Genomic DNA, 12,334 nt, shown 5'->3' with positions numbered 1-12,334 from the left:
GGGAGGAGAGGTCTTCGGATGAGTGGTTGAGAATTTCCAACCATAATCTATAAAATGCGGTGAAAAAAAGGTGTGATAGAAACCTAAAAGGTGGAGCGGAAGTGTTCGGCTGCAAGAAGGTGTGAATGTCCGTCTATAGTTGGTGAAAAGCAGGAAAAGCAAGGTCTGAATGCCCAATCTTACATCATCAAAAGCGAGATCAGAGGTGTTTGGCTGCAAGAAAACGGGTAAGGTGTGAATGACCGACTAAATATCAACAAAAGTGGGGGCGGAGGTCTTCGGATGCAAGTGGGTGTGAATATCCCACCATACAAGTATGGTGGAGAGGAAGCTGTGAATGTCCGACCATGGTTTGTAAAACGCGGGTAAGACAAGGTGCGAATGTCCGACAATGTATGATCAAAAGAGGGAGCGGAGGTGTTCGGCTGCAAGGTCTGAATTTCCAACCATAATTTGTAAACACCGTTGAAGAAAAGCCTCGAAAGCCCGACTATACACCATCAAAAGCGGGAGCAGAGGTGTTCAGCTGCAAGAAGGTCTGAATGTCCACCAATAATTACTGAAAAATGGGTAAGAAAAGGTGTGAATGCCCAACTATACATCATCAAAAGCAGAAGTGGATGTGTTCGGCCACAAGAAGGTTTGAATGTCCGACCATAGTTTGTAAAAGGCGGGTAAGAAAAGGTTTGAATGCCCGAACATACACAATCAAAAGAGGGAGCGGAGGTGTTTCGCTGCAAGAAGGTGTGAATGTCCGAGCATAGTTTGTAAAAAGTGGGTAAGAAAAGGTTCGAATGCCCGAACATACACCATCACAAAAGCGGAAGCCGAGGTGTTCGGCTGCAAGTAGGTGTGAATGTCAGATCATAATTTTCAAAAAGCTGATGAGAAAGGTGTGAATGACCGACAATAATTGCTGAAAAATGTGTTAGAAAAGGTAAGAATGCCGGACCATTCATCATCAAAAGCGGGAGAAGAGGTGTTCGGCTGCAAGAAGCTGTGAATGTCCAGCCATAATTACTGAAAAACGGGTAAGAAAAGGTAGTATTGCCAGACCATAAATGATCAAAACAGGGAGCGGAGGTGTTCCGCTGTAAGAAGGTGCTAATGTCCGACCATAATTGGTAAAAAGCGGGTAAGAAAAGGTTAAAATACCCGACTGTACACAATCAATAGCGGTAGCGGAGTTGTTTGGCTACTAAAAGGTGTGAAAGTCCGACCATGGTTTGTAAAAAGCGGGTAAGAAAAGGTGTGAATGCCGGACAATGTATGATCAAAAGAGGAAACAGAGGTTTTCGGCTGCAAGAAGGTCTAAATGTCCAACCGTAATTTGTAAAAACCGGGGAAGAAAAGGCTCGGAAGCCCGACTATACACCATCAAAAGCGGGTGCAGAGGGGTTCAGCTGCAAGAAGGTCTGAATGTCCATCAATAATTGCTAGAAAACATGAAAAAAAATTTTCGAATATCCAACCGCACATGATCATAAGTGGGAGAGGAGGTGTTCAGCTGCAACAAGGTGTGAATGTCCACCCATAATTCCTCAAAAATGGGTAAAAAAAAAGGTGCGAATGCCCAACATACATCATCAAAAGCAGGACTGGATGTGTTCGGCTACAAGAAGGTTTGAATGTCCGAACATAGTTTGTAAAAAGCGGGTAAGAAAAGGTTCGAATGCCCGAACATACACCATCAAAAGAGGGAGCGGAGGTGTTCCGCCATAAGAAGGTGTGAATGTCCGACCATAGTTGGTAAAAAGCGGGTAAGAAAAGGTTAAAATACCCGACTGTACACAATCAATAGCGGGAGCGAATGTGTTCGGCTACAAGAAGGTGTGAAAGTCCGACCATGTTTTGTAAATAGCGGGTAAGAAAAGGTGCGAATGCCCGACAATGTATGATCAAAAGAGGGAGCGGAGGTTTTCGGCTAAAAGAAGGTCTGAATGTCCAACCATAATTTGTAAAAACCGGGGAAGAAAAGGCTCGAAAGCCCGACTATACACCATCAAAAGCGGGTGCAGAGGGGTTCAGCTGCAAGAAGGTCTGAATGTCCATCAATAATTGCTAGAAAACATGAAAGAAAATTTTCGAATATCAAACCGCACATTATCATAAGTGGGAGCGGAGGTGTTCAGCTGCAAGAAGGTGTGAATGTCCACCCATAATTCCTCAAAAATGGGTAAAAAAAATGGTGCGAATGCCCAACCATACATCATCAAAAGCAGGACTGGATGTGTTCGGCTACAAGAAGGTTTGAATGTCCGAGCATAGTTTGTAAAAAGCGGGTAAGAAAAGGTTCGAATGCCCGAACATACACCATCAAAAGAGGGAGCGGAGGTGTTCCGCCATAAGAAGGTGTGAATGTCCGACCGTAGTTGGTAAAAAGCGGGTAAGAAAAGGTTAAAATACCCGACTGTACACAATCAATAGCGGGAAGGGATGTGTTCGGCTACAAGAAGGTGTGAAAGTCCGACCATGTTTTGTAAAAAGCGTTTAAGAAAAGGTGCAAATATCCGACAATGTATGATCAAAAGAGGGAGCGGAGGTTTTCGGCTGCAAGAAGGTCTGAATGTCCAACCATAATTTGTAAAAACCGGGGAAGAAAAGGCTCGAAAGCCCGACTATACACCATCAAAAGCGGGAGCAGAGGTGTTCAGCTGCAAGAAGGTCTCAATGTCCATCAATAATTGCTAAAAAACATGAAAGAAAATTTTCGAATATCAAACCGCACATGATCATATGCGAGAGAGGAGGTGTTCAGCTGCAAGAAGGTGTGAATGTCAACCCATAATTCCTGAAAAATGGGTAAAAAAAGGTGCGAATGCCCAACCATACATCATCAAAAGCCGGTGTGAATGTCAGATCATAATTTGCAAAAACCTGATGAGAAATGGTGAGAATGCCTGACTATACACCATCAAATGCGGGAGCGGAGGTGTTCGGCTGTGAGTAGGTGTGAATGTCCGACCATACTTGCTGAAAAATATGACAAAGCAGTTTTCACTTGGTTCTAGTGAAGGAATTCATTTTATATCAAAATCCGAAATTGTGTAGAACTCGTGGAAATAAGTTTATTCTTTGATTCCTAAAGGTTTAATGTTGTTCTTTGGTATACTGCAAAGTAATACTTTCTATTTTGTTGAAACCGATTCAGACATAGATGAATATGAAGGACAAAGCAGTTTTAACTTGGTTTGAGTGAAGGAATTCATTTTATATCAAAATCCGAAATTGTGTAGAACTTGTCAATCGACGCTTATTCTCGGATTCCTGAAAAGGTTTAGAGTTGTTCTTTCCTATCCTGCAAAGTACAACGTTCTTTTTTTGTTTAAAGCTATTTAGACATGGATAAATATGAAGGACAAAGCAGTTCCTTCTGTGGGTACAGTAGCTCCCGGAATATGGTGACTGCAGGCCCTGAGCCTGGTGGACATAAGGCCCTCCTGCCCTGTGTTGGGTCCCAGGTTGCGGGGATGCCTATTGCAGCCAGTCTCTGGCTGCCCTCTCCGGGGTGGGAGGGACCAGGCGGATGAATTAATTATTCTGCTAGTTTATATATTTTAAACATAAACAATAAACATTTATAAAACTTCCCTTGGCAAGGCAAATCTGTTTGGCATAAAAGGTATGCAGACTACAATTCTGCTGCCATAATGCACAACTCTGGATTTTGATATAAAATGAATTCCTTCACTCAAACCAAGTTAAAACTGCTTTGTCCTTCATATTTATCCATGTCATAATAGCTTTAAAGAAAAAAAGAACGTTGTACTTTGCAGGATAGGAAATAACAACACTAAACCTTTAGGAATCCGAGAATAATCTTATTTTCACGAGTTCTACACAATTTCGGATTTTGATATAAAATGAATTCCTTCACTCAAACCAAGTTAAAACTGCTTTGTCCTTCTTATTTATCCATGTCTAAATAGCTTTAAACAAAAAAAGAACGTTGTGCTTTGCAAGATAGGAAAGAACAACTCTAAACCTTTTCAGGAATCCGAGAATATGCGTCGATTGACGAGTTCTACACAATTTCGGATTTTGATATAAAATGAATTCCTTCACTCAAACCAAGTTAAATTTGCTTTGTCCTTCATATTTATCCATGTCTGATTAGGTTTCAACAAAAAAGAAAGTATTACTTTGCAGTATACCAAAGAACAACACTAAACCTTTAGGAATCCGAAAATAAGCTTCTTATCACCAGTTCTACACAATTTCGGATTTTGATATAAAATGAATTCCTTCACTCAAACCAAGTTAAAACTGCTTTGTCCTTAATATTTATCCATGTCTGAATAGGTTTCAACAAAAAAGAAAGTATTACTTTGCAGTATACCAAAGAACAACACTAAACCTTTAGGAATCCGAGAATAAGCTTCTTGTCACCAGTTCTACACAATTTCGGATTTTGATATAAAATGAATTCCTTCACTCAAACCAAGTTAAAACTGCTTTGTCCTTCATATTTACCCATGTCTAAATAGCTTTAAACAAAAAAGAACGTAGTACTTTGCAGGATAGGAAAGAACAACACTAATTTTTTTCATGAATCCGATAATAAGCTTCTTTTCACGAGTTCTACACAATTCCGGATTTTGATATTAAATGAATTCCTTCACTCAAACCAAGTTAAAACTGCTTTGTCCTTAATATTTATCCATGTCTGAATAGGTTTCAACAAAATAGAAAGTATTACTTTGCAGTATACCAAAGAACAACACTAAACCTTTAGGAATCCGAGAATAAACTTATTTCCACGAGTTCTACACAATTTCGGATTTTGATATAAAATGAATTCCTTCACTCAAACCAAGTGAAAACTGCTTTGTCATATTTTTCAGCAAGTATGGTCGGACATTCACACCTACTCACAGCTGAACACCTCCGCTCCCGCATTTGATGGTGTATAGTCGGGCATTCTCACCATTTCTCATCAGGTTTTTAAATTATGATCTGACATTCACACCTGCTTTTGATGTTGTATGGTTGGGCATTCGCACCTTTTTTTATCCATTTTTCAGGAATTATGGGTGGACATTCACACCTTCTTGCAGCTGAACACCTCCTCTCCCGCATATGATTGTGTGCGGTTTGATATTCAAAAAATTTTCTTTCATGTTTTCTAGCAATTATTGATGGACATTGAGACCTTCTTGCAGCTGAACACCTCTGCTCCCGCTTTTGATGGTGTATAGTCGGGCTTTCGAGCCTTTTCTTCCCCGGTATTTACAAATTATGGTTGGACATTTAGACCTTCTTGCAGCCGAAAACCTCCGTTCCCTCTTTTGATCATACATTGTCCGGCATTCGCACCTTTTCTTACCCGCTTTTTACAAACCATGGTCGGACTTTCACACCTTTTAGTAGCCAAACAACTCCGCTCCCGCTATTGATTGTGTACAGTCGGGTATTTTAACGTTTTCTTACCCGCTTTTTACCAATTATGGTCGGACATTCACACCTTCTTACAGCGGAACACCTCCGCTCCCTGTTTTGATCATTTATGGTCTGGCAATACTACCTTTTCTTACCCATTTTTGAGTAATTATGGCTGGACATTCACAGCTTCTTGCAGCCGAACACCTCTTCTCCTGCTTTTGATGATGAATGGTCCGGCATTCTTACCTTTTCTAACACATTTTTCAGCAATTATTGTCGGTCATTCACACCTTTCTCATCAGCTTTTTGCAAATTATGATCTGATATTCACACCTACTTGCAGCTGAACACCTCGGCTTCCGCTTTTGATGGTGTATGTTTTGGCATTCGAACCTTTTCTTACCCGCTTTTTACAAACCATGGTCGGACTTTCACACCTTCTTTTAGCCGAACAACTCCGCTCCCGCTATTGATTGTGTAGAGTCGGGTATTTTAACCTTTTCTTACCCGCTTTTTACCAACTATGGTCGGACATTCACACATTCTTGCAGCGAAACACCTCCTCTCCCTCTTTTGATTGTGTATGTTTGGTCATTCGAACCTTTTCTTACCCGCCTTTTACAAACTATGGTCGGACATTCAAACCTTCTTGTGGCCGAACACTTCCACTTCTGCTTTTGATGATGTATAGTTGGGCATTCACACCTTTTCTTACCCATTTTTCAGTAATTATTGGTGGACATTCAGACCTTCTTGCAGCTGAACACCTCCGCTCCCGCTTTTGATGGTGTATAGTCAGGCTTTCGAGGCTTTTCTTCAACGGTGTTTACAAATTATGGTTGGAAATTCAGACCTTGCAGCCGAACAACTCCGCTCCCTCTTTTGATCATACATTGTCGGGTATTCGCACCTTGTCTTACCCGCGTTTTACAAACCATGGTCGGACTTTCACACCTTCTTGTAGCCGAACAACTCCGCTCCCGCTATTGATTGTGTACAGTCGGGTTTTTTAACCTTTTCTTAACCGCTTTTTACCAACTATGGTCGGACATTCGCAGCATCTTACAGCGGAACACCTCCGCTCCCTCTTTTGATGGTGTATGTTCGGGCATTCGAAGTTTTTCTTACCCACTTTTTACAAACTATGGTCGGACATTCAAACCTTCTTGTAGCAGAACACATCCACTTCTTCTTTTGATGATGTATGGTTGGGCATTCGCACCTTTTGTTACCCATTTTTCAGGAATTATTGGTGGACATTCACACCTACTTGCAGTCGAACAGCTCTGCTCCCACTTTTGATTATGTTTGGTTGGATATTCGAACCTTTTCTTAACTGCTTTTTACAAACTTTGGTCGGATGTTCACACCTTCTTGCAGCCGAACACCTCCGCTTCCTCTTTTGATGGTATATATTCGGGCATTCGCACCTTTTCTTACCCGCTTTTTACAAACTATGGTCGGACATTCAAACCTTCTTGTAGCCGAAAACCTCCACTCCCTCTTTTGATCATACTTTGTCGGGCATTCGCACCTTTTCTTACCCGCTTTTTACAAACTATGCTCGGACATTCAAACCTTCTTGTAGCCAAACACATCCACTCCTGCTTTTGTTGTTGTATGGTTGGGCATTCGAACCTACTTGTTGCCCGCTTTTCATTAATTATGGGTGGACATTCACACCTTGTCGCAGCCAAACACCTCCGCTCCCTGTTTTGATCATGTATGGTTGGACATTCGCACCTTTTCTCACCCGCTTTTTGCAAACTATGGTCGGTCATTCACAGCTTCCTCTCCACCATACTTGTATGGTGGGATATTCACACCCACTTGCATCCGAAGATCTCCGCCCCCACTTTTGTTGATATTTAGTCGGTCATTCACACCTTACCCGTTTTCTTGCCGCCAAACACCTCTGATCTCACTTTTGATGATGTAAGATTGGGCATTCAGACCTTGCTTTTCCTGCTTTTCACCAACTATAGATGGACATTCACACCTTCTTGCAGCCGAACACTTCCGCTCCACCTTTTAGGTTTCTATCACACCTTTTTTTTCACCGCATTTTATAGATTATGGTCGGAAATTCTCAACCACTCATCCGAAGACCTCTCCTCCCGCTTTTGTTAATATATTTGAACTTTAGTCAGACATTCACACCTACTTGCCGCCGAACACCACCTCTCTAGCTTTTGATGATGTATGGTCCGGCATTCTTACCGTTTCTAACACATTTTTCAGCAATTATGGTAGGACATTCACACCTTCTTGCAGCTGAACACCTCCTCTCCCACTTATGATCATGTGCGGATTGATTTTCGAAAATTTTCTTTCATGTTTTCTAGCAATTAATGATGGACATTTAGACCTTCTTGCAGCTGAACACCTCCGCTCCCGCTTTTGATCATACATTGTCAGGCATTCGCACCTTGTCTTACCCGCTTTTTACAAACTTTAGTCAAACATTCACACCTTTTTGCAGCCGAACACAGTTTTTTGCAGCCGAATTTGGGCATTCGAACCTTTTCATACCCACTTTTTACCAAATATGGTCGGACATTCACACAGTCTTACAGCGGAACACCTCCGCTCCCTCTTTTGATGGTGTATGTTCGGGCATTCGAACCTTTTCTTACCCGCTTTTTACAAACTATGCTCAGACATACAAACCTTCTTGTAGCCGAACACATCCACTCCTGCTTTTGATGATGTATGGTTGGGCATTCGAACCTACTTGTTGCCCGCTTTTCATTAATTATGGGTGGACATTCACACCTTGTCGCAGCCAAACACCTCCGCTCCCTGTTTTGATCATGTATGGTTGGACATTCGCACCTTTTCTCACCCGCTTTTTGCAAACTATGGTCGGCCATTCACAGCTTCCTCTCCACCATACTTGTATGGTGGGATATTCACACCCACTTGCATCCGAAGACCTCCGCCCTCACTTTTGTTGATATTTAGTCGGTCATTCGCACCTTACCCGCTTTTGGCAAACTATCGCCTTCTTGCAGCCAAAAACCTCTGATCTCGCTTTTGATGATGTAAGGTTGGGCATTCAGACCTTGCTTCACCTGCTTTTCACCAAATATAGTCGGACATTCACACCTTCTTGCAGCCGAACACTTCCGCTCCACCTTTTAGTTTTCTCTGGGGCATTCACACCTTTTTTTTCAACGCATTTTATAAAAACACCACAGGAACACCGTATTGAGGCTTTGTTCTGACCGCTCATTCGGTTCGCGTTTCTTTCAAGCAATTCTCCTGGTTAGCCCGCACTCGGCTCGCTCCCAGAGCCGTGTTAAAGTCTACTTCGCATTCACTCTCTTTTCTCAGCAGACTAAAAGAAACTTCCATCCTGCACCGCTGTTTGCTTTTTCACAAGAGCAGAGGAGAGCGCACCGTTCCCAGCGGCACTGCAGTACCGGGTCGATGCTTGGAGTGAACGGAGCAAGCTCCTTTTTCAAATCCTATTGATAAAAATCCATTTAATATGTAGTCCTTGCATAGACATATCACATATTAAACTGATAAAAACAGATACTACACTTGATCTTAGCCAAAAGGCCGAGAAGCAATATCTGTCCACTGGTTCACGTCCGAGGGCCCTTCCTGGCACAATGCGCACTTGTAGCGGTGTTCTTTTTATGGCCATAGTGTCACTTTGCACCTCCACCCACCCGCTGCACTGAGCACTCTTCAACCCTTTTAAATGGTATAACTTTACACTACCGCACGCTCCAGCGAGCACCATTCAAGCAACAACTTTGCACTCCAGCTTTGAACATCGGCACAGTCGCAACAAGTAAGGCGACTCTACTCAGAGAAGTCACTCTGCACAGTAACAAGATTTCTTTTGCACAGACAGAAAGGGCTTCACCCGCAAAGGTAAAGCCTGCCAAAAATAGAAACAATTCATTAGTGCTGCTCTCCACGGAAGTCTTTAGTAAAAGGCGAAAGACGTACATTATGAAGAGAAACCAGAGTACGATTATCCATCACTGCGGGAGCAGGGCATCAGGCTAGTTGGCATAGCCACCTTCCCCATGGTGAGCTTTGCTTGGTTGAGACGCTTGCCCCCCCCCCCTTGCTCCTCGGCTGACCAAGTAGGAACAATCGGGCCCTATTCGATGGCTGCCTTGTCTTTTACTCTGTGCAAAAGACAAGGCAGCCACAAACAACATGGGAACACCGTATTGAGGCTTTGTTCTGACCGCTCATTCGGTGTCGCGTTTCTTTCAAGCAATTCTCCCGGTTAGCCCGCACTCGGCTCGCTCCCAGAGCCGTGTTAAAGTCTGCTTCGCATTCACTCTCTTTTCTCAGCAGATTAAAAGAAAGTTTCATCTTGGGCTCCCTGAAACTTCCATCCTGCACCACTGTTTGCTTTTACACAAGAGCAGAGGAGAGCGCACCGTTCCCAGCGGTACTGGAGTACCGGGTCGATGCTTGGAGTGAACGGAGCAAGCTCCTTTTTCAACTCCTATTGATAAAAATCCATTTAATATGTAGTCCTCGCATAGAGGACATATCAGACATTAAACTGATAAGAACAGATACTACACTTGATCTTAGCCAAAAGGCCGAGAAGCGATAACTGTCCACTGGTTCACGTCCGAGGGCCCTTCCTGGCACAATGGGCACTTGTAGCAGTGTTCTTTTTATGGCCATAGTGTCACTTTGCACCTCCGCCCACCCGCTGCACTGAGCTCTCTTCAGCCCTTTTAAATGGTATAACTTTACACTACCGCATGCTCCAGCGAGCACCATTCAAGCAACAACTTTGCACTCCAGCTTCGAACATCGGCACAGTCGCAACAAGTAAGGCGACTCTACTCAGAGAAGTCACTCTGCACAGTAACAAGATTTCTTTTGCACAGACAGAAAGGGCTTCATCCACAAAGGTAAAGCCTGCCAAAAATAGAAACAACTCATTAGTGCTGCTCAACGTTGTACTTTGCAGTAAAAGAAAGAGCAAATCTAAAGTTTCAGGAATCCGAGAATAAGCTTACTTTCTTCTTTCTTCTTCACGATTTAGGATTTTTCTATAAAATGAATTCCTTCACTCAAACTAAATTAAAACTGCTAAACCGCTAATCTGTTAAATGCAAGGCAGATGTCAAATTCACCGAAATAGGATCTAAGGGTATTTGGCCAATCGAGCTGTAGCAGCTTCGGTAAAAGAGTATAAGTTGAAGAGTTTGTGAATAAAGGTGTGCGCACACATAGTGAGTTGTAGGAAAATAGGTAGGGAGCAATGCCGGCTGGGGTATATGTTCTTGTATGTTGTCTGACTGTTTGATTTGAATATGTTGTGTAAGTGTCCTGTTGAATGTTACATGTTTGGGCTTTGACACGCTTCACTGTGGTTGTTAACTGTGTGGTGTGTCCTGAAATGTTATATGTTTGGGCTGTGTGACATGCTTAATGCTTTTCAGTAGCAACCCACTTATTCATATATAGCAACTGACAACATAAGAAGTCCGGACATCTTTGATAGTAGTTGTAGAAGTATCCTTATTGATAATAGATAAACTAATTCATAGTGATAGAACAGTAGATGAAGAGGTGCCTGCACATGTCTCATGAAAATAAAATGGGTGTATGATTGCTGACGGCAGAGCAATACTGCCAAACTTATGAGTTCTTGTGGCAAACTTGATTCAGTGTCTTGACGTGTATACGCTGTTTCGCTGACTTGTCACAAGAAACAAAGTGTGTTTGATAAGATCCGACCATTTTATTACGGGAGGATCAGTATGTATGGATTCTGATGTGACTGATAAACCCATTCGTATCTTAAGCATAATCTAATACGTGAGACAACGCCCTGGCACACAATCAAAAAAAAAAAAAGAGAGAGCGGTTTTGTGTCCCCACAGTCCATAATGTAGAAAAGAGAGAAAAAAGCCTTTCTGATTTGGTGTGTGTGCTCACAGTGCAGAGTGTAGAGAAAAGAGAGAAAAGAAAGCCGTTTTGGTGTCACGGGAGTTGTGACTTAAACACACACATTTCTGAATTGAGAAAGGAAATTATTTTAGAGGAAGCACTAGAGTTTAGATCCCACATTTGTTGATAGGCATTCATTTAATTTTTCTTTTAATCAGTTTTAAAGTGAATACTAACTGAGAAATGAAAAAGGTGAAGAGTTTAGAAGCTTGGTTCAAGAGCAAAACTTGGTTTATGATCAGCTGAGTCTCTAAACAGAACAGCAAAGGGCTTCATCGAACATTTAAAAAAGATTCAGATTGTTAGAATATCCAGAATTTATAGAAATGGTGGTGATTACTCTTATTTTCTAGAATGGAAATAACTGCACCATGTCTGTTTTATGAATTTAAGGGGCTAAAAAGTTTTGTTCTCGTTTTTCTATGATTAACCGAATGTATGTGAGAGTCCAAACAGACAGAAGGGTTACGGCCGAGCGCTGGACCTTCCAAAAAAGATGAGACAGGCTGGACCCGTGCCATACTAGTTAAGACCTGCCTGTGGATAACAGGTTCTTTAAACTCTCACAAACTCACACACGTTCGCACACATACACCCATACACACACACATTCTTGAACTTGCTGCAAGATTAAACCTTTGCATTAACTGACTCCAGCAACTCTGAGTCTCATTGAGAGACTTTTCTCAACAATTGGGTCCTCAAACCAGATCTCAACGTTTTTTCCGCTGTCCAGGGTCGGAGCTGAAACCGTGCACGGGGGAGTCCAGTACTCCTAATGAAAGACCCCCTGCTGAATTGCGGTAATTAGGGGCCAGTGTCCACTGAAAGGGGGAAAAAGGGACGAGATCGTACTTTTGAATCAATGGCCAGAAGCCATTGGCAGTGCAGGCATCAACAATAATGGTGTTATTTCACCCATTAACACTTAAGGTACCTCATGCAGTGGCTGTGATATGGTTACTTAACAAAATATCTTTACCAGACATCTCTCCTACATAACAGT

The 12,334-nt window shown here is 42.3% G+C and overlaps 3 non-coding genes across 3 annotated transcripts; all 3 read right to left on the bottom strand.

Annotated features, from left to right (window-relative positions):
- Positions 1 to 8,773: 8,773 nt before the first annotated feature.
- On the bottom strand, positions 8,774 to 8,961 carry LOC140308038 (U2 spliceosomal RNA). Its single transcript, XR_011916048.1, has one exon. It is a non-coding gene; the product is annotated as a U2 spliceosomal RNA (small nuclear RNA).
- A 298-nt stretch (positions 8,962 to 9,259) lies between these two features.
- On the bottom strand, positions 9,260 to 9,371 carry LOC140307825 (U5 spliceosomal RNA). Its single transcript, XR_011915854.1, has one exon. It is a non-coding gene; the product is annotated as a U5 spliceosomal RNA (small nuclear RNA).
- Positions 9,372 to 9,783: 412 nt separating this feature from the next.
- Positions 9,784 to 9,974, bottom strand: LOC140307896 (U2 spliceosomal RNA). Its single transcript, XR_011915919.1, has one exon. It is a non-coding gene; the product is annotated as a U2 spliceosomal RNA (small nuclear RNA).
- Between the last annotated feature and the right edge of the window lie 2,360 nt (positions 9,975 to 12,334).

Source organism: Leuresthes tenuis, unplaced genomic scaffold, assembly GCF_036924035.1.
Source record: "Leuresthes tenuis unplaced genomic scaffold, fLeuTen1.0.hap1 SCAF_5, whole genome shotgun sequence".
NCBI lineage: Eukaryota > Metazoa > Chordata > Actinopteri > Atheriniformes > Atherinopsidae > Leuresthes > Leuresthes tenuis.
This window is presented reverse-complemented; position numbering and strand designations above follow the sequence as displayed.